The sequence below is a fragment of the Protopterus annectens genome, chromosome 8.part1 (genome assembly GCF_019279795.1).
Source record: "Protopterus annectens isolate FY-2018-M chromosome 8.part1, PAN1.0, whole genome shotgun sequence".
Lineage (NCBI taxonomy): Eukaryota > Metazoa > Chordata > Ceratodontiformes > Protopteridae > Protopterus > Protopterus annectens.
In genome coordinates, this window is record NC_056742.1 from 197,927,062 (window position 1) to 197,951,050 (window position 23,989).

The window sequence follows — 23,989 nt, forward strand, 5'->3', positions numbered from 1 at the left end:
ATCAGATAGTAAGATACTGTAACTATTGCTGTCTGTCCTGCTTGTGTTACATGGCTGGTTTTAGCAGAAATATTCAGACGTACTCTTTTACACTGTGATGTATTATGTCAACTGCCAACAGATATACTTATTTGCTCACAGTTATTTCCAAGGAAATAAAAGATGAATGAAGCTGTATCCAGTATTGTGGTCTGTAGTCTATGTATTCTTACACACTCATGCCATTCTGGCAGGGTAGCTGCAGACACTTGCTGATGGATCTGTGTAAATGGTCCAGCACCTTGATACTGTGTTGACTGAGGATCCCCTGCTTGTACATCTATCGACATAACAGAATGGCCATATCCTGCTGCAGCCATACCTCTCAGCTATACAGATTTACCCAGGTTACCCAGAGGCAGGGCTTATATATTTGGTCAGTTTCCCTTCACATTGTGGTCTACAAGCAGGTTTGTAGCCACCCATTACTGGGTTTGCAGGCAGGGGTAGTATGGGCATACATCAGAGTTTCAGACTTCATACACTCCATGACAGCCATGCTTCTACACCACCACACTCTGTTATTCTATCCACTTCCTAACATTATGTGAGTGATATCTGCAAAGTATCCCTATAGTTGTCCCTTCATCCCAGCGTTATTTAAGGGTTGGTCCACAGTTCATACACTAGGACATGGTGGGCATGCTACTGGGATTTCTCAAGATGGCCTTGCATTTATGTTCTGTGGACTGTGTTATGCTGTTATTTTTATTTATTTATTTATTTTATTTTATTTTACATTTGTTAACCGGGCTGGACTAACTGGATAAACATCTATTTTCAGTAGAGGCCCGGGGAGATAAGCTCCAAGGTACATTCAGTAAAACACAGTAAATAAAATGACACTATTTTTGTATATTCAGAGGACATTTCATATTAACACAGAACTATACAATAAGGACAGACATCATAGCAGAGAAAAATGTAGGAACACTACAGCATACAGGTGCAGCACAAAATAAGAGGGAGACAGTTTTTTGTATAATAACATGATAAAGATAATTCCCTTTGAAAGTATCCACAGGGGAAGAGTTAAACAGAAAGAGAAGGAAAAAGAGGTAACAAGTTGTTAAGGAGGTAAATGGAAGCAGTTAATAAGAAGTTTAGGGTAAGCAGAGGATATTTAGGTTAGGGTAGGTATCTAGTCTGGCTTAGTACAGGGGCATAACCAGTGTGTTCTGAGGTGAAGTTTCAGTCTTTTTTGAAGAGTGCAATAAGGGAAAGTGAAGACAGGTCATTGAGGAGAAGGTTCCAGGATTTTCCAACTGAATTTGAGAGGAGAGAATCACCAGCTCTATTTTTGGATTTAGAAGTGTTTACCAGAAATTTCTAAGATGAATGCAAGGACTTCAGGTTATTGTAGGGGGTTATGAGGGTAGTTAGAGTAGGAGTTTTGGAAGGTTGATAAAGAGTCTTATGGGCAATAGTGAGTTGATGGTATTTAATCAGATTCTGTAGTTCCAGCCATTCAAGCTGCTTTAAGTTAAGGCAATGGTGGGTTCTAAAAGGGTTGCCAGTAGCAAATCTGACTATGTTATTATAGGAGATTTTCATCTTGTTGAGGTTATTATTAGAGGTTATTATTGGATAGGTTAGTAAAAATGGGTGAGGCATAGAGAAGAGTAGAGATTATATGAGTGTGTGCTATTGTTCTTCTGGCAGTAGGTGAAAGGAAGGGTTTAATCCTGTAGAGAGAGCCAAGTTTTTTATTGACAGTTTTTATGGTATTGATGATGTGGACGTCAAAGTTAAGGTTATTGTCAATGGTGTTTCCTAGTAGTTTGGTTGTGGGATCAGGAGATTTAATGGTGCCATTAGTGGATGTGACAGAAAATTCAATAGGAGAGGACTTAAGAGTAGGATTGAAAAGGAGTAGTTTAGTTTAATGGGGATTCAAGAGAAGGCATCGCTGTGTGAACCATTGTTTAACTGTGTTAAATACTTTCTGGGTAAGGAAGTGGAGGTCAGAGGTAGAAGTGGCAGAGCATATAAGAGTGGAGTCATCTACATATTGTATGCATGTCACTTGAGGGAATGCTAGATGGAGGCCATTGATAAATATGGAGAAAAGAAGAGGTCCTAGTATTGACTCTTGAGGGACACCAAGGTTGACAGGCAGGAGGGAAGAAAGAGTGTTATGCCAAAGCACAGCTTGTTGTCTTCTACCTAAGTAGGACTGGAACCATTTTATAGAGAGGGTGTCTAATGATAGGGATTTAAGGATATTTATGAGAATTTGGTGATTAACCATATCGAAAGTTTTAGATAGGTTGATAAATAATGCAGAGGAAAGCATATTAAGGTTGCGGCTTTTGTTAATGTAATTAGTAAAGGAAAGGAGGGCTCTGGTTGTGCTGTGGGAAGGTTGGAAACCATGTTGACAACTAGAAAGTAAGTTATTTTGGATTAGGTGGTCACGCAATTGCCTATGGATACATTTCTCCATGATATTTTCCAAAGGAGAAAGAAGGGCTATGGAACGATAGTTGGAGAAGTCAGTAGATTTTCCACCTTTATGGAGGGGAATAATATGGGAGACTTTCCATATGCTAGGGATGTGACCTTCAGTAATAGTTCTATTGATAAGAATACAAATGGGGTAGGCAATAGCCTTGGCTGATTTCTGTAGATATTCAGCAGGTAGTTGGTCAGCTGAAGGAGTGCATGGTTTTAGCTTTTAGGTGAGGGTTAGAATATGTGTAGATGGGACCGGCTGGAAAGAAAAAGGAGGGGGTGGGCTTGTGTTAAAGGAAGGAACAGTGAAGCTATTAGGGGATAGCTGATAAGCCAGTGTTTGGATGGCATCAGTGAAAAAAGTATTAAAGTCATTGTCAGTATGCATGGGATTTTCCTGGTCAGTATTTAGAGGATTTGGAGTAGTGGATTGACCGGGATGCAGTAACTGGTTAATGCTAGCCCAGAATTATTTGGGGTTGTTTTGATTAGTCTGCTGAAATTGTAGGGAGTAGTTTCTTTTTTCTGACAGTATAGCTTTCTTAGTGTCATTTCTTAGCTGTCTACAATTTTGTTGGTCTACAGGGTCCTTAGTCATTCTTCATTTGGCCCAGTATTTATTTCTGAGATTAATTTTATGTTTGGTTTCTTTAGAAAGCCAAAGGGCAGATTTGATCTTAATTCTAATCAAATGGGTTGGTGCATGATGGTCAAGTATGGCTAGGAAGTTAGAATTGAAGTATTTAACAGCTTCTTCTACAGGGGGTAACTTAAGGGAGACCAGTTGCATGCTCTTAGTTCACTTTGGAACAGGTCAGGGTTAAAGTTCTTTTTGGATCTAATATTTCTGATAGTGGTTGGTATTGGAGCTTTGGCTTTGTGCCTGATGATGTAGATAAGTGAGTGGTCACTTATATCATCAGGGGGGGTTCCAGATTCATAAACCTGAGGATGGCTATTTATTAGAATCCAATCTAATGTGCTTTCTTTCTTGTTAGATTTGTTTATCCTGGTAGGAGAGGTAATGGTTTGTGAAAAGCCATATAGGTTAATGTGGGTGGTAGGGAGGCTGCTGCTATAGGAATTCCAATCAATATTTGTATCTCCTAGGATAATGGTTTCTTGTGGCAGGTGTTGAGATAGCCAGCAAAGAATGTTTTTTAGGATGGTATTGTTATTACCAGGAGGTATATAGACACAGATAATATAGATTGATTTGGCTTTGCTGAGTTGAAGTTTGGAGATAAGAATTTCAGCATTGGAATCTAGATGTAGATTACAGTCATATGAGGTTAATTGTAACCCAGATCTAAAGAGAAAAGCTACCCCCCACCCTTCTTGGCCACATGGTCAAATCTCAGGATATTATATCCGGATGGGATGATTTCATTGTCTTTGCCAAGATTTAGCCATGTTTCTGTTAAGCAGAAAATATCAAAAGAGTAGACTTCTAAGAGAGCATGGAGTGGAGCTACTTTGTTGTTAATGCTACGTATATTGAGATAAGCTACAAGGAGTGAGTTTGAAGGTTTGGTAAGGTTATAAGAAGTTGAATGGCTGAGGTTATGGAAAGTGATAGGAATGGTTGTTGGGCCTGAGTTTGGGTGAATGTCTCCATCTGTTAAAGAGAGGAGTTGTATTTGAAGGTTTGGATTTAGGGATTTGGAGTTCCGGAGTAAAGTCTTTTTGAGATATAGTGTGCTATATCTAATGTGTAGTGATCTATGATATTTTGCTAGTAGGTAGCTGGGTACAGATGTTATGTTAGTAGGGTTGTAAAGGATTGGTAGGGAAGGAGAGTTGGTTAGCTTATTAGGGAAGAAAAGGTGTGGTAAAGTGGGTGTTGATAGGAGGTGAGTAAATAGGCAAAGGTTAAAGGTGGTAGAAGTAAAATAATGAGTAATAGCTGGAAACGTATTGGGGTGGGAAGTTTGTACATTGGAATGGATTAGGTGCTGCATGAGTTATAAGTATGGGAGTAAACAAGGTGTGGATGGAAGGAGGAGAAGGGTGTGGTAGGATAGAAGGGGAGTGGTTAGAGAAGGTGGGAAAGGGAAAAGATGGCCAAATTTGTACCTTGAGATTAATGGAAGAAGAAGGGGTGTGGCTAGTAAGTATACGTTTAGGGACCCAGGGGGTGTGTGGGAATTGGTGGTAGGGTAGGGGAGCGGAGTGAGCCTGCAGGGCGAACAGAGCGGGTAGAGACAGGTACTGAAGCAGCTAGAGAAGATAAAATCATGGGTACCGACTACAGAAAGTATGTTTGATAAGTCAGAAGTGGGAAAGACAGTGATATGTGAGCCCAGAATGATAGCTATAGACAGTAGTAGAGAAGGGCTAAGTGAGAGGAGAACATTTATGTTAGAAATAGCTACATTGAGGCAAGTAGGCTAAGAATAACAGAGGATAAGCAGGAAAGAGGCAGAGATAAGGGTGCCACCTAGTGGATATGTCTGATATTGCAGGAAGAATAAGAGAAGGGAGTTAGCTAGAGTAAAACTGAGGAGGAGTGGGTGTTAGAAGAAGAGGTTACTATGGATTATTGGGGAGTGGGTGTTAGGGTATAGAAAAGGAGGGGGTTAGGGGTAGAGGCTGCTGGCTGTCCAGGCTCAGGATGTGCTTTATCACCTGTAGCTATGATCCAATGGTGGAGAATTGTTACTAGCAGGAATTATTCAGCAAAACATACTTTCTTGAATCCTAGAAAGAGAGTTGCAGGGTAATAGGCTGAGAGGTAAACCGCAGGTATTTTGAGAGGGTCCTTTATGTACCCAGATACTAGTGCTGTAAGCACAAGAAGAGTAGGGTAATTTCTTGAATTCTTGAAAGAGATTTGCAGGGTAATAGGCTGAGAGGTAAACTGCAGGTATCTTGAGAGGGTCCTTTAGGTATCTAGACACTAGTGCCGTAAGCACAAGAAGAGCAGGGTAATTTCTTGAATCCTTGAAAGAGAGTTGCAAGGTAATAGGCTGAGAGGTAAACCACAGGTATCTTGAGAGGGTCCTTTAGGTACCTAGACACTAGTGCCGTAAGCACAAGAAGAGCTGGGTAATTTCTTGAATCCTTGAAAGAGAATTATAGGGTAATAGACTGAAAGGTAAACCACAGGTATTTTGAGAAGGTCCTTTAGGTACCTAGAGACTAGTGCCATAAACACAAAAAGAGCAGGGTGATTTCTTGAATCCTTGAAAGAGAGTTGCAGGGTAATAGGCTGAGAGGTAAACCGCAGGTATCTTGAGAGGATTCTTTAGGTACCTAGACACTAGTGCCATAAGCACAAGAAGAGCAGGGTAACACAGGCAAGAGACACCAGGAGAGGAGCAGACAGCAGCCAGGGCTTTTCCCAATTATTTGGGACCCCATGAGATAACATACATTGGCAGTACGGATGAGGCACAGGCCTTTGACAGAGGACTGTACGGCATTTGGTAGTGATGCAGGCCATCTGTAGCAGGCCAGGGCATTCTGTCCACTCCTACAGTCCCAGGCTGAAAGCCACTGGATTCCCCTGAGGTGACAGGGTAAGTGTGGGAGGTGTTAATGGCAATAGTTCCTGTCCATATTAATCCATTTGTCTGAATGCTGGCAGGGTGCTGCTTACAGCTAGGGAGGGAAACACCTGCATAGGATACCTCTTCAGCATGCTGCATTCTGTGGGTATTCCCATAGAGAACTGGGAGTCATGCTGTACTCATTCCCAACAGCAGGAATATGACCTGTGATAAACCTGTGGATGATGGTGGAGTGAGCTGAGTGAATGTGTGATATGGAGGCTTCTTGTAGCTGACTCACAGATATACCTGGGACAGTCCCCTTATGCTGCCTTGTGGGTGACATAGGCATTCTCTCATTACTTCATAACTGTGACTTTTGTGGTCTGCCAGTGATTGGCCAGAATACAACAGTATTCCTTACTACACAGAAAACTAATGTGCTGCTAATCTGTATGTACAATTCCAAAGGTATGTGCAGCTGACAGTTACATTTTATGCACTCTGTCCAGGGTACGTCCACCAATGTATGTATGTTTGGGCCCACATTCATGATATGTCCAGCTTTCAGATGGTGGCAGATAATGACATCTGAACAATGAGTATGGGTGACTGCTGAATTGGGTATTGCTGAGATGCATTGTGGTTGGCACTGCCGTTATCAGAACATGGCCCTGTCATCAACATTAGAGGCCGCAGGCCACTGGGACACAACCCTCCATGCCTACATGCTGACCACTTCCACACAATGTACAACACAGAACAACCTAACACACAGATCCCAGCATATTGCAGACATGCAACAATCTATCCTGTAAATTGGGCCAGCTCAGGTAATCTGTGGTCCACTGTTATTAACCCCACTAGTACATGTTATTGCAGTTCTACATAGGATTGGGGGGGGGCAACTGACAACTGTAAACATTTGCTATGACTGTACTGGTATTTCAGGTACTCTGCCGGCTTCCATTTTGTGTTGTATTCTGACCTATCATGCAGACTAGAGGCATATCAGTAGAGTACAGATCTTAGGTTTTATTGACCTACATTTCAGTTTCAGACTTCATACCCTGCAGAGCTAAAATACAACTGCCTGACCTGTTGTAGTCTGTCTATGTAGGTCTGGAGGGGGGCTGTTATCCATTGCCATTAATTGGAGGCCTTAGCACAGCCTTTCTTTATGGCCATCTACACCTGTCCTGCTGGATAAGGCTGTTGTTGGGTATATGAACCTCACTGACATGCATGTGTGTGTCCTATGGACACAAATTTGGACCACCACATGTACTGCAGTGGGATTTGTCACCTTGTCTTGTACTGCCTACTTTGTTGAAACCAGTATTTGTTATGGATTCCATGCTGTCCAAATAGGTATGCACTATCTGCTGCCATCCCATTCAGCCACCCGATTCCCTTGCATTCTCACATCCATACCATAGCTATGACTAGCAAAACATCCTTCTCCATTCAGCAGTTGATAGGAAGAGTGAGTTACTTGTGGCTGTGCCAGTATTGAGTATGGTGCTGGAGGGCTGAATATGTTGAATACAAATAGTACACTCCCTATACATGGTACAGCACAGGTAATGTCATGTTTGGCATCCTTTTTACTGTATGTGTGAGTCAGAGAGAGGTGTCATTCCCAGGTTTCCTACCATATCAGTGCATGTGCTATGTGTTGCCTCTTTGTCAAAGTCTGGGCATACTGGGCAAGCCTCCTTCTGCCTACATGGGCAGGCTCAAGTTGTTCCTCTTCCGAGTCACTCTGTGCCTATGCTAGCCTTGGCAATGGTGGGGGGTTGTGTGGCCCTGCCACATGCTGTTCCTGCTGCAGCTGTTTCCACAGGATCACATTGTGCAGCATGGCACATACAATGAAAATTTGTGTACATGTAGCTGGAGAGTACTGTAAGGCTCCAACAGTTATGTCCAGGCACTGGAACTGTGACTTGAGCATCCCAAACACACACTCTATTATGATTCTCGTTTGTGCATGTGCCTCATTATGGAGTTCTTGTTCGGGTGTTTGTGCATTTCTGATGGGTGTCATCAGCCACGTCTCCAGACCGTAACCAGCATCCCCCACTAGGTGGCCATATGGGATGTCCCCACTGGCAAATCTCTGGTACACCTGTGTCATATGCCAGATGTTGGAGTCATGATAGCTTCCAGGGCTGCCAGCACACACATTCATTATAATGCCCTGGGCATCTCACATGACCTGGCAGTTGATGGAGGGGAAGCCCCTTGCAGTTTATGTAGATGCTACCCCGCTCACCAGGTGGTGTTTGATGTGTATGTGCGTGCAGTCTATAGTACCCACTACCTTAGATTATTCTGCTGTTTGGTGGAAGAGACGCATATTGCTGGTCAACGCCTCACAAGTGTTGAGGAAATATATGTGTTCACTGGCATGTGCTAACATGGCATCCAGGAACTGGTGGAGTACCCTGGATTCTGATGCCTGTGAGATCCCCATGATATCCCCAGTTGGCCTTTGGAAGGTAACTGTGTCTAGTATTCTTAAGCCTACACATACCTTGGTATCCACTGGGATGGGTTCCCCTCTGTTGGTTCTATGTGTGGCCGGCACAGCTCAACAATTTTCTGTAGATGTCCCTGTCCACCCTATAGCACTCCACAATCTCCAGCTCATGTAGCCTCTGGTAAGTTACCGTGGGTCTGTACACTCTTCTCCTTCTCCTCACTGTGGGTTGGTTGTCTGCATTCTCATCCTCACCACCCTCAGCCTCTTCTACATATTTATGTATGAGAGTGACAGCAGCCCCTATCATTTTGTTAGTTTTGTCTGGTAAAATTTCCTCATCTCTGTACACCGTTGGTGTAGAGTTTGTGTGAAAAACCAGAGTGAAAGGTGTTTGCATAGTTTATAGCAGAGTGCTGAGCTGGGCTGGGCTGCTGCCTGTGTAATTGGCTGATTCTGATACATTTCACCTGCCAACTATGCTAGTTCTCCTTGATTGCCTTTCTACTGCTGTTTTCCCTTCCCGTTGCCTTCCTGTTTAAGCCCCAAGATGCGTCACACATACCCAGTGCTCAGATGTGAAGAGAGCTGCTATTTCCGTTTCTTTTTTTGTTTGTTTTTTTAAAACCCGGTGCGTGGCATGCACACCCATTTACACAATATAAACACTGCTAGGCAGCCTCAGACACGCCCCCTTCCTTAGCTGTGCTTAGCTAAGGGCAAACACGGGCCACAGAGCTGCAATAAGCTTACAGCATGCATGACACACCCCCTTATGAAGTCAGCTACCTCTTAGGCTTGCACCATAGTGTTACTGTACTTACACGGTTGGGTGCTAGCTAACACTGAAGGGAAATCTGTGATTCATAATCAGTTCTCTCATTTGCATAAAACTGACTGCTAATGCATAGTTACAAGATTTACTCAGCCTTCCCCCTTAGCAACCACTATTCACTGGTATTGTTGTCTTCTTCATGCCATTGACTATTATGGCAGAATGCTGATTTTGGTTGAAAAGCTTATTTTCAGCTTTTTTTAAAATTTTTGGCTGATCCAGTTTGCACACCACTGTCCTACGCTTAAATGGCCGTTATAAATTTTGCAACTATTTATCATGTCAATGGCCATATATTTAGCCATTGGCATGCCTACTACATTGAATACATACTTTCTTTGGAGCTGTCATGCCTCCGTTTTGTAATTTTCAGAAATGTATTCGGTTAGTAACCAAATACATTTCTGCAGATTACACTCTTCCTGCACAGACACCTGCATGCTTCCTGGATTACTAATTCACCTCATTTGCATTGTTTTCACCTGCAAATGTGGTAATTAGCATACAGGAGCTGTGCCCGTGCAAGAATAGTGTTGGAGCACTCCTGCATGTCCCAGGAGCTCATTCCTGGATCGATCCTCGGCCGTATTGCGTGGAGCAGCTCTTGCACTATTCCTGCACAACGTGTAGAGCTTGCTGAATCTTGGGGTATGTTTTGCATAACAGAATGACAAATGTATTATCAAAAGGAAGAAAGAAAAAACAGTAGAAGATGAAACAAATTGCAAAGATATCATGGAGTTAAATTTGGCTGAAAATAAATAAATAAAAATAAGTGATGCTCAATAAACTGTCATGCAAGGCAACAACAGCCATTTGGTACCAATGGTATGGACTATAAGAGCTCCTTTGCTATGTACATAAGCTGAATAAAATTTGACTCGTCAATTCATATGAGTGTACTAATTAACGGAAAAGATATGGAATTATTCAAGTTTGTCTTGTTATAAGCAAATTCTTCATATTACCTTATCCTGCCTTAATATATTTAGTCAAGACAAAGTTGTTAGAACTGATTGTATCATCCCTGGAGATATCATGAGAAAAGTCAAGATCCTGCATGGCCAATCAGCCATGCGTAGTGATGGTTTAACAAATATGAATTTGAAGTAGCTTAGTGAAATTTGCATAGTTCTTAATATTTGAATTTATGTTTGGTGGATGGAATCACACTAAGACTAGAAGTTCTGCTGGTGTATAGAAAGAAAAGAGTAAACTTGATCCCTGGGACTACAGACCAAGTAATCTACTGTCTCATACATATAAGGTTAAGAAGGTTGCAGGGATGGCTGGCTATTTTCACATCAAGTCATGGAATGGCACCAAATTAAAAGCATGCTTACTTACCAAAAACTGAATCCTATAACTTAGACACCGTGAGAAATGTCATGGGGCAGTACATACATGTATCCCTATTTCATATGTGAATTTTAATATAGACATGATCAATGCCTTATCTGCAGATTTAAAAATGATAGGTTTTCTAGTTATTTCATAAATTGAATTGCAACCTGGATGACAAGCGTACAGAAGGTGGGTTGTGAAGATAAAAAATAGATATACAGTCCCATCAGACTTTGTGCTTTTACTGATACACCTTCTCGAGATTTGAAGTAATACAGAGACTGATATTATTGTTGATAGCACATTGATTTACAATAAACATATGCAGTATATAATAATTTAGCAAGAAGCAGTTTTGATGCATCATTATTATGCAATAAAATGTTCTCTCACGTCTGTTTTTGCCCTGTTCAGGAGTTGGCTAGCATTTAAGATCAGGAAGTGTGGTCCTTTCAAGAAAAAAGAAATAGCCAAAAATGAGAGTATACCACAGTTTTGGGGTGTTCTACAGCTGCTCAAGCCCCCACTGCTCAAATTCCACTAACTGACAGACAGGGACATGAACAACTGTAACTAAGTCTGCCTAGCTGCAAAAATAAGTGCTCATGCTCGAACTTGATTTCAGAGATGCAGCTGTACCGCAATGGACGGATGTAGGCAAATGCTTCCATGAACCAAGTAACTGGGGAAGGGAAACTTGGAGGGGGAGTTTAGGTTTAAGAAGGGAAGGGGGATTTTAGGTTTATAGAGTGAGAAGAAAATTATGGGTAGAAAGGGAGGAGGATTTGTGTGGTGTACAAGTCACATCTTTCTCTTGCTTTGCAAGTTACTAACACAGTATGTAGATGGCATCTGTGTACCCTGCCTTTAGGAAAATGACATTAGTCACAGGTTCCTTATAACAGCTATCATCATTCTCTCCCATTTCAAATAACAGCTGTAGTGTTCAGGTGGTAGCAGTGCACCATGTCTTTAAATAATAGGCAGAGGTGTAGCTAGCATTTGTGTTGCCTTTATCCTTCCCCCAATCTAGCAACCCCCTAAAGATTTAGTTGAAAGAAGAAAATGAAAGAAAAACACATCTGACAGGTTGCAGAGCATAAACAAACAAACAAACAAACAAATAAACAAAGTCCTTAAATATTTTTAAATTGTACCAAACTGCTTGCTAAATTTCCAGAAAGATGCCACTACATTTCTGCCTCAATGGCTACTACATTTGGAGTGCTAAAGTGTTTCAGTCTGAATGTAAAGAATGTGTTGTAGAATGACTGGCTTCTAATGACTGTACCCACTAACATTTTACACCACTCACACCACCTAGCTACTTTACTGATAATAGGTACTGCGCACAGATGGTGACTGTGCACCATGCCTTCAGATGACATGTACTGCAGACAGGGGGTGTCTCTGTCCCATGCCTTCAGATGACAGGTACTCCACACATGGGGTGATTCTGTGCCATGCCTTCAGATGATAGGTTCTGTACACAGGGGGTGGCCCTGTACCATGCCTTCAAGTTGACAGGTACTGTGCACAGGGTGCGGCCCCTTTACCGTGCATTCAGTTGACAGGAACTGTACACAGCGGGGTAGCTCTGTACCATGCCTTCAGATGGTAGATTCTGCCCACAAGGGGTGGTCCTGTACCATGCCTTCAGTTGACAGGCAGTGCATATAGGGTGTGGCTCTGTACTATGCCTTCAGATGACAGGTACTGTACACAAGTGCCAGCAGTGTACGAAGTCTTTAGATAATAGATACTGCACACAGCAGGGAAATGTATGCTGAATCATTAGCAATACCATAATTACCTTCAAAAATTAGTAGTGCAGTGCACAGATGGTGACAGTGTTCCAGTATATTCTTTTGAAGTCACCCCAGTCCTTAGCTATACTAACATCAACATCCCATCAATTAATTATTTGTATACAAGGCTGACATTGGTAATGCCCACTACCTTCTCACAGAGCTGACATTGGTATTAGCCAATACCGCCACTCAACATGCCTTATCAGCTCAACCATGAATTGTAATGCAGAGGTGCACCAGAGTGCCAAAAATGCACTGTTCACAAAATTAAAATGAACTGTTAACTTCCTAACGCAGTAACTTAAACTCCCAATCAGCTAACCTAAACACGTCAAGGTAGTTAGTTCTAAACACTTCATGACAACTGTGTAGTATACAACTACAACTGGTACTACTACCACCAACTCTACGCTTCCTCTCTATTATCTGTGCATCAATTTTTACTAGAAATTTCTTAAATCTTTTTCTAACAGCCAGTCTTCATTTTAAATTTCTGCTGTCACTAACTTCCTCCCCTACTAATTAAGCCCACTTCTCAAAATGACAGATCAAAATAAAGAGGGTAACCTTATGCCATGACACTAACTCCAAAACAGTTGTACTATTACCCTGCTCAGTCTATTCAACATCATGGACAACTGTCGTCTAATGCTAAACAGTTCAGGAGAGTTCATTAATATTTCTACTGCAATAGTAGTAACACACACATATATGAATTTTCCACCATTACCACTCACTAGTTATCAATAAAAAAAAAATGTCTTGTCACTTATGATGTTAGGACCATACATCTTAACTCCTACATCCTCCTGAGAGTTTCACTAGCATACAAATTAGCATTTGCCCCAAGTTAAAAAAGAGCATTACCATTATCAGGCTTAGGAGTGTGGATGAGCACTTGCTGAATATGTAAGTCTACCTTCTCCTAAATTTAAGCAATCACCAGTACAAAATAAACCAATCAAACTGATAAAAATAAATGATTTTTGGATATGTTGCCACATTAATGCCCTAACCTTACCCAGAAGCTTAGATTAACATGGGACATCTAGAAATATCTGGAATATCAGACCTGACTAAGGTTAAACATGTGCACATCTTATTTCAAAAGGCAAAACTTTTTTCTAATCTGAAACTAAAGAAAAAACACAAGACATGGTATTAGCATATTACTACTAGTAAAACAAAAAAAAAATCGAACCTTGCAAATAACAATAGCCCTAACTGTTTAGCATCCCAACAACTTATATGTAAACATATTACACCATACTCTATCATATTGCTGGAAACTATAATTCTGTCACTAGTCTAACATACTTACTATGCACTGACAAGGAAAATTAAATAGAACTCTATTGACCATTGCACTTTAGCATATTGTCTTCTAGTGGTAGAAAGCGAATTACTAATCTTCTACTCTTTAGACAGGATCCATGATATCACTGTTCTTCTTTTGGATTTTCCCGGTTAGGGGTCGCCACATTGGAACTCCGGTCCACTAATGATTTGCAGTAGATTTTTTTATGGGTGCCGAGATGCCAGCTCGACGCCCAACCTTTTAATGAAGGCACGCCCATTCTACACGTCTTTCAAATGCCACTCGACAGCAGAGAGGACATGCAGACTCCACACAGAAGGCACTCCCACCGAGAATCGAACGGGAGAACCTTTTGCTGTGAGGCAACAATGCTACCACTGCACCACCGCAGCTTAGGATCCATGATATCACTAATTAATAAATTCCATAAAGTAGCAATTTAAACAGTATGCACCCCACTCATTTATTAAAATCCTTACCAGCAGCTGAAATTTTTACATTTAAAACAAAATGTAACATAGTAAACATTTAGGCTCTCATAACAAGGAAAAAAAATTATTACTAGGTTTAGCAAAACAGGATATTCTAAAAATGCATTAGAGGTTGCAAAGACTGAGGAAAATATTAAGTAGGCCTGGCTACAGTGGAAAATTACTTAGTGAAAAAAGGAAAATGCTCACAACAAGGTTGAAGAAAGAAACTTAAGTGGTAAAATATTCTCTGAATCCTAGGAGGTATTTGTCTATTATAAACTTCCTATACATTTGCAGGTAGACTATGTACATGTAGTGTTTGAGCATACACCATGTTAACTAGTAGAATAAACGGGTTTATATCATAACACTGAAAGAGTAAAACATCGAATGACATAACATCGAACTCTTAATGTCGAAAGCTGATAACCTCAAAAGCTTAAAACTTCGAAAACAGAAACCCCGGACTCTCATACTTGGCCTTCCTAAACTCACACACCCTGACATCACTGAGAAATGCTCCATGTGAATAACGTATGCTACGAACCACTATTTTATAGCAGCAGAACCATTAACATTGTACTATCACACAAAAGTCATACACATAGTAGCATATGTTCTCATTAAACTCCACAACAGCATTAGTATATCTTGTAATTAAACATTATAAATGTAAGCCTTCCATGTCCGCTCCCTGTGCGCTATGCTGTGACAGAATAGCAATATGGCTGCCGCTGCCTATCCAACTGCTCCCGGAGTACTAGGGACAATATATGACTGTGTCATGTCTCAGAAGAGGTCAGGAATGTTAGAACTGGATGGATATCTGTATAATGCAGAGAAAACTGTTAAAAGAAAACATACTGGTGCTGTAAAAGTAAGTTCATACTTAAATGTAGAGGTAGGGCTATAACAGAAACTGTGGTGGGCAGGGAATGTCTATTAAAGTCTGTTGGTCACCTGCATGCTCCCAATGAGGTGGAAGTAGAGAAGTTTCAAGCCTGCCATAAGCTAAAAGAGAGTGCAAGGTGCAGTACGGGTACTCCAGCATTACTGATGGATCATGTTGTAGGTAGTACATCTGCTGAAACACTAATGTCATTGCCGTCTAGGAGGTCCATGCTTCAACAGATTAATAGGGTTAGGAAATGGAAGATGCGAACATATAAGGTTGTGGCTGGGAATACTGTTGCAGTGGACACAATTACATGTCTGTTAAAACATGGCAGCTTTATACAAGCACGGAAGGCAGACATCCATACCAATACACATGTATTAGTGTTTAGCACAAAGGGGGATCTGCGATATTTGTGCAGTGCACAAATATGGTTCATGGATGGCATAATCCTGAGAAAAGTTAGACTATGTAGGCAATTGTACACAATTCATGCCCTGGTGACGTTTGGGGTCTCAACAAAATGTTTCCCACTAGTGTACTCATTAATGTCAAAAAAGTCCTACAAGGCATACAACTTCCTGTGGGAATGTGTTCATGAGTTACTGTCCTCCATATAGTTACAATATAAAGTTAAGTATATACTGACAGACTTTGAGTTGGCTTGCATTAAAGGTGTTCTCGTCTGTAGTTAGCAAGGGATGCTTCTTCCATTTCACACAGGCAGTGTGGAGAAAGGTACAGTCCCTTGGACTGGCTATTGTGTATGGGAAGAATGTTACATTACAGTTAGATGTGAAACGACTGATCGCCCTTGCATTCTTGACTGTAGAAGAAGTAGGTGAGGTATTTAGGTGTATTAGTGAGACATTTTACCCTGATGCCAAAGAGTTACTGTGGTACCTTTCAGAAGTGTACGTTGCAGGTCATCCTAGGAAGCAACAGATTTGAGCCTCAGGTATAAATCGTTTCCCACCGATGTTTCCAGTGGAATTCTGGAATGTACATGACCTAAACAAACTGTCATTACCCAGAACCCAGAATTATGTAGAGGGATGGCATAGGCGTCTTCATTGTCTACTAGGAAGATGCATTGCCGATATACCATCCATCATCAACGTCCTTGTTAGGGAGCATAACAGGGTTAATGATATGTGGCTTTTAATGCGGTCAGGTTGCTTTACGTCTCCCAAGAAATATAAAAACAGTGAAAAGCAACAGAGATTGGAGACTGTAATGCATAACAGGTCAGAGTATACTGCTGCCGAATTTGTGAATGCAATAGCTACTGTATTAACACTGTAGGGTGGCGATTACAGTGATAAAGCGTACCACATCATGTAAATACTTCCGTTATTGTGCGTGCTGCTTTGCTGCTATTGTGTTTATGATTTACTTTCAGTTGTGCACATTAGACTAGTTCACATACATGTTTGCAGGTTACTGTTATTTGGTGGCTGGATGGTATTGTGATGATTACAGAGGTGTGGTTTTGTTTGCTAGGGTTAAATTTCGCGTTGCACGGGTGAGCAGATGACCAACCATTGCTAATCGGAGGTTCTGTTTTCGAAGTTTTAAGCTTTTGAGGTTATCAGCTTTCGACATTAAGAGTTCGATGTTATGTCATTCGATGTTTTACTCTTTCGATGTTATGATATAAACCCAAATAAACTTGCAGTCTATATATGAGTTAAATGTTAGCAGGGACATTAAGCTTTTTTAAACAGTATTATACTGACTGCATCATCAGACAATTATCACAGAGCTGTGGACACTATGCATACATGTTATCATTCTGCCAGAGAGACGCACACACACACACACACACACACACACACACACACACACACACACACACACACACACACACACACACACACACACACACACACACACACACACACACACACACACAAATAAGCTCCAACAGATTATGTTCATACTTATGGAATTACACACACACACACACACACACACACACACTCGCGCACACACACACACACACACACACACACACACACACACACACACACACACACACACAAATACGCTCCAACAGATTCTGTTCATGCTTATGGAATCACACATACACATACACACACACACACACACACACACACACACACACACACACACACACACACACACACACACACACACACACACACACACAGCTTCCTCATACTTACCTCCCACAGGATAACAACTCAGACATGCACACTAGTGTGCGCACACACATATCCATGTAGCCAAATGTATATCCTTACAACAATGCAGCAGACAGAGAGACAGACACACGTGCACACACACACACACACACACACACACACACACACACACACACACACACACACACACACACACACACACACACACACACACACGCACACACACACACACACACACACACACACACACACACACACACACACACACACACACACACACACACACCAAATGCACTCACTGATGGCTCTGCTGTGCCTACCTGTCTCTGTAATGGGAGTGCAGTCTCTGAATTGTTTGTGCTTTAGTGCACTACTGAAGTCTTTCTGATAATTGTAGCACATGCAGTGTTGTGAATACACTTAAAATTGGGAGAAAGATAAACTTGGTAAGCACTAGCCTAGTGCAAGACATGATCTTACGGACATCTTATATTCAGTTAATATCATGTCATGCCCTATAGACAAACAGTGGACAGTAATGGCTGAACAGCATCAGAAGGTGAAACAGCCTTTTACAAGCTGTTAGAACTTCATTCTGTTACACTGACAGTTGAAAAGCGTGGCAGAATTAAGTGCCTAGCAGCTTTGAAAGATGCCAGAGAAGCACTTAGATTCTGCCTGCTGTACCTCTCCACTGACCCTGATTAGGCAAAATGTCCCCAATTTAACCTCATATTTTTGCCCTGTCCTTCACAAAATTTTTGATTTTCTGTAAAATCAGTAAACAATACAGTCAATCTATAATGCCAGACATTAGAGTTTCATATGTCTCATAGTTCATACAATGCATGTTGATATAAAACTTGATCTTTTACATGTTCTGTTAACATTTTAAGTAAATTAGAGCAATGTTCAACAACTGTCAATGATTTTGATCCTTTCACCCTGCCCAATTATTTTTGATTTGTCTAGAATTCTTAAGCAACAAAGTTGAGGGTGATGCTGCTATATGTTTGACAGCACTTGTTAAGTTCTTTAAAGGCTTTCAAAGTTGGTAAGATACTTGACACTCATACCGTTTCTTTCTTTCTGCATTTGGTTTTTGTAAGTAGGAGTACATGAGACAGTCAGCGATCTATGCACATCAATGGCATGTACAATCATCAGTAGTTTGCATGTTCTCGACATCAATGCAGATTCATGTCTTGAGCTTGACTTTTGGCTGAATTTCTTAGATTTCATGATGTAAACACATTGTGACCTGGTTTCTATCAGAGACATAATTGTAATCCTTTAGATTTTACACTGCTGTAACCAGTTACTGAAATTTTAATAAGATAATTCTCTGCTTTGTGGCTTGAATCATGTTTGAAAAGGATCTTTAAATCAATTCACCCTTTTCGCTAACAAATAAATAAGGTTCACCAGAGATTCAGTCATTGGTATAAAAGATAAAATGTTTTCTAGACTGTCTTTAAAGTTGGTCATAGATAATACATGAGTAAATTAGTGTAAAAAGCTAGAATGTGTTCATTTTGTCACTTTTTTCTCGTGTTATCTTCTTGGTCTCCATTGACACTTTTCAGAATATTTGTTTAAAACACTCAGTTTATATACTGTGCTCTTTTCCTTAAACATTTGCAGCATTTTTTTTATTTTAATCCCTTTAACCTTCCAGTATTATACCAATGTTTTTTGTCAGTGAATAAGCAAAAGAGAATCTTGGAGCTGGGGAACAAATTCTGGTACACCAAAGTGATTAGAGTTTTTAGTGACCTTAGGTGAATGAAAAAGTTATCCTTCAGAAAGCTTAGTCACTCTTATTCTTCAAAAAACTGTTGCATATCAGAACACTCTTAGCTTTTTTTTCCCAAGAGGCTTTAGCTATCATATTTCTTCATTTATGATACAATATTTGTTGCAGCTTTAGCTACAGATGCCCACCCCCTGTGAAGCAAAGATACATGGTTCAACATTTAATAAAAAAAAAAAAAAAAAAAATGGAACGTAATCAGATACAGATCTCACACTGATATGGTATCTTTACAACTGACATTTGGATAAATCATAACTCCAGATACACAAACACCATACACTGCCAGAGAGATGGCTGGTCTGACGAAAAGCAACTTACAATTGGTTAGGTCAAGTAAACAAAGGAAAAACTGCTAAGCATGTCCACTTTCTCTCCTACTGATATTATTTTATAACATTAATCATTGCCAGTTACAAATTACATGTTGTGTTTTATAAGAAATAGCATATTAAGAAAATGTTAGGACTGCATACTTTATATATATAGTCAGTGATGACAAAAAAGAAGCTAGCAAAAGAATTCAGTAGCACAAATAAATATGGTTGCCATAATGGAATTTGCACCTTATTTAAAAAGGATCTTTCTGATAACCTTATTCCTGCCTTATTCATGTGAGAGGACTTCTGTTTTAAACTACATTCTTGTGTTTTCTTTATGTTCAGTTTAATTATTTTAAATATTTTTATTTAGGAAAAAATACTTATGGACTAAAATGTATTAGTGAACTGCAGAAATGAACATGCTATTTTTGAAACTGTAGCTGGCAAAATGGAATACCATTATGTGAAGTGACACTTGAAAGTTGACTGCACATACAGCTTGGTCAGATATGTGTTACATTTTAGATTGCATCATGGTCCGAGGTTGACAAGTCACACTGTCTGCTTTAAAAAGGTCATCCAAACTTGGCATAAAGGTTTTTACATCTCATATATTGTAGAGTTTTGTCCATGAACAAGAGTAACTCCCGGATTCAGCAAGCTCTGCATGGCATGCAGGAATAATGCAGGAGCTGCTGGAGGCAATATGACTGCTGTGCGATCCAGGAATAAGCTCCCGGGACGTGCAGAAGCGGTCCTGCACTATTTCTGCACAGATACAGCTCCTGTATGCAAATTACCCCATTTGCAGGTGAAAAACATGCAAGTGAGGTGAACTTACAATCCAGGAAGTTGTCAGCCAGCTGTGCAGGACTAGTGTAGTGTGTAGAAATGTACTCGGTTAGTAACCTTCTGTAAACTACAAAACGGGAGCCATGACACCTCCAAATAAAGGGTGTATAGTATGTGTAAAGCATGGCAATGGTCAAATATATGGCCATTGGCATGGAAAACAGTTGCCAAAATTAAAAAAAAAAACTTTTATTTTTTTAGCCAATTTCGGCTGTTTAAGCATAGGGCAGCTGCACACAAACGGGATTGGGACGAAAATATAAAAAAAAAACTGAAATAAGCATTGTATCCAAAATCACTATTTTGCCATTATACTCAATGGCAGGTGGAAGACAACATGGCCAGTGAATAGTGGTTGCTAAGTGGGAAGGCTCAGTGTAACTATATATTAGCAGGCAATCCTATGCAAATGAGGGGAATGATACTGTATCCCAGATTTCCCCTCAATGCTAGCCAGCACCAAACTGTGTAAGTGCAGGAATACCATGGTGCAAGCCTAAGAGTTAGCTGACATCATAGGGGGGTATGTCAGGCATACTGTAAGCTTATTGGAGCCCTGTGACTCGGGTTTGCCATTAGCTTAGCAAAGCTAAGCAAGGGGGTGTATCTGAGACTGCCTATCACTCTTTACATTGCCTAAGTGGGTGTGCACGCCACGCACTGGGTTTTAAAGAAAAAAAAAGCGAAACCAGAAAGTAGCAGCTCTGTGCACATCTGAGCACTGTGTTTGCATGGCATGACCCCAGGCTTAAAAAATAATGCAATAAAAAGGGAAAACAGCAGTAGGAAGGTAATCAAGGAGAACGAGCATAGCTGGCAGGTGAAATGTATGAGAATCAGCAGACCAGCCCAGCCCAGCACACCACCATAAACTATGCATACTCTACACCACCGATGTACAAAAGCGGGGACATTTTTGCCAAACTAAAACAACAAAATGATAGCGGCTGTAACAGCTATCATGCATCAACATGTGGAAGAGGCTGAGGGTGGTGAGGATGCGAATGCTGTCGACCAACCCACAGTGAGGAAAAGGAGAAGAATGTACAGAGACAGGGTAACCTACCAGGAGCTACATGAACTGAAGATAGTGGACCACTATAGGGTGAACAGGGACCTCCTACAACAAATTATTGAGCTGTGCCGGCCACACCTCACACACAGAATTAACAGATCTGAACCCATCCCAGTGGATAACAAGGTATGTGTAGGCCTAAAAATACTAGGACAGGTACCTTCCAAAGGCCAACTGGGGATATTATGGGGATCTCACAGGCATCAGCATCCAGGGTACTCCACCAGTTCCTGGATGCCATGTCAGCACATGCCGGTGAGCACATATATTTCCCCAACACCCATGAGGCGTTGACCAGCAATATGCATCTCTTCCTCCAAATAGCAGAATACCCTGAGGTAGTGGGTGCTGTAGACTGCATGCACATATGCATCAAAGCACCACCCGGTGAGCGGGGTAGGGTCTACATCAGCTGCAAGGGCTTCCTCTCCATCAACTGCCAGGCCATGTGCGATGCCCAGGGTATTATAATGAATGTGTGTGCTGACTGCCCTGGAAGCTATTACAACTCCCACAGCTGGCATCTGACACAGCTGTACCAGAGATTTGCCAGTGGGAACATCCCTTACAATCACCTAGTGGGGGATGCTGGTTACACATTGGAGCCGTGGCTGATGACACCCATCAGAAATGCACACACACCCGAACAAGAACTTCATAATGAGGCACACGCACAGACCAGAATCATAATAGAGCATGTGTTTGGGATGCTCAAGTCCCAGTTCTGATGCTTGGACACATCTGGAAAAGCCTTGCATTACTCACCAGCTACATGTACCCAAATTGTCATTGTATATGCCATGCTACACAATATGATCCTGCAGAAACAGCATGGTGCAGGGCCACACAGCCCCCCACCATTGCCAAGGCCTGCACAGGCACAGAGTGACTCGGAGGAGGAACAACCTGAGCCTGCCACAGTAGGCAGAAGGAGATGTGCCCAGTATAACAACGCCTTGGCAAAGAGGCAATGCATAGCACATACACTGACATGGTAGGGACCCAGGGAATGACACCCCTCTCTGACTGACACATACAGTACAAGGGATGCCAAACATGACACTACCTGTGCTTAACCATGTATAGGGAGTGTACTATGTGCATCTGACATAGTCAGCCCTCCAGCACCATCCTCTATACTGGCACAGCCACAAGATAAGTCACTCATCCTATCAATTGCTGAATGAGTAGTATGTGTTGTTACTTGTATCTATGGTATGGATGTGAGCATGCAAGGGAATCAGGTGGCTGAATGGGATGCCAGCAGATAATAGACACCTATAATGGCAGCGTGAGTGCTGTAACAAATACTGGTGTCACCATAGTAGCCAGTACTAGACAAGGTGACAAAACTCACTGCAGGAAATGTGCTGGGCCACATGTCTATTCATAGGACACACACATGTCAGTCAGGGAGGCTCAGATACCCAACAACAGTCTCAGCCAGCAGGACAGGTGTAGACAAACACAAACAAATACTGTGCTAAGGCCTCTGACTGATGGCTATGGAGTCAGAAACTGAAATGTAGGTCAATCAAACCTAAGACCTGTAGTAAACTGATATGTCTCTAGTCAGTATGATAGGTTAGAATACAGAATGACATGAAGTACCAGAAATACCAGTATAGTCATAGCAAATGTGTACAAGTGTCAGGTGTGCCCCCCCCCCCCGAATCTTATGTAGAAATGTAGTAACAGTCAGGTGTTCCCCCCAATCCTATGTAGAAATGTAGTAAAAGTCAGGTGAGCCCCCCCAATTCTATATAGAATTGTAACAACAGTCAGGTGTGCCCCCCAATCCTATGTAGAAATATAGTAACAGTCAGGTGTGCCCCCCTCATAGTAACAGTCAGGTGTGCCCCCCAATCCTATGTAGAAATGTAGTAACAGTCAGGTGTGCTTCCCCCCACAATCTTATGTAGAAATGTAGTAACAGTCAGGTGTGCCCTCCCCAGTCCTATGTAGAAATGTAGAAACATGTATGTGTAGGTATAATAACAGTGGGGCACAGATTACCTGAGCTGGCCAAGGTAGCAGGAAAGATTGTAGCATGTGTACAATATGCAGGGCTGTGTGTGTTAGGTTGGTGTGTGTTATATATTGTGTGAGAGTGGTCAGTATGTACACATGGTGAGGTTTGCCCTGGTGGCCATTGCCCAGTACTGCTGATGACAGGGCCAGGTTCTCAAAACTGCAGTGCCAGACACAATGATTCACAGCAAAACACATTCCAGCACTAACCCGCAGTAAATGTTCAGAAGTAATATGTGTCACCATCTGAAAGATGGACTTGGCATGAATGTCGACCCAGATATACAAGCAGTACACAGGGGGAAGTACCCCAGACAGTGTATAATATGTAACTGTCAAATGGGACACACTCTTTGAATTGTACATACAGGTTTACAGCACATGATTTGGCCTCACAGTAGTGAATACCGATGTCATCTGGCCAAACACTGGCAGACCACAAAGGTCATAGGAATGAAGTATTGAGAAGCAGCTGATGTCCCTGGACAAGTCAGGATAGGTGGAATGCCCGATACATATCTGTGAGTCAGATGCAAGTAGTGCCCATAGCACGCATAGGTTCATAGGTTCATAGGTTGGTAC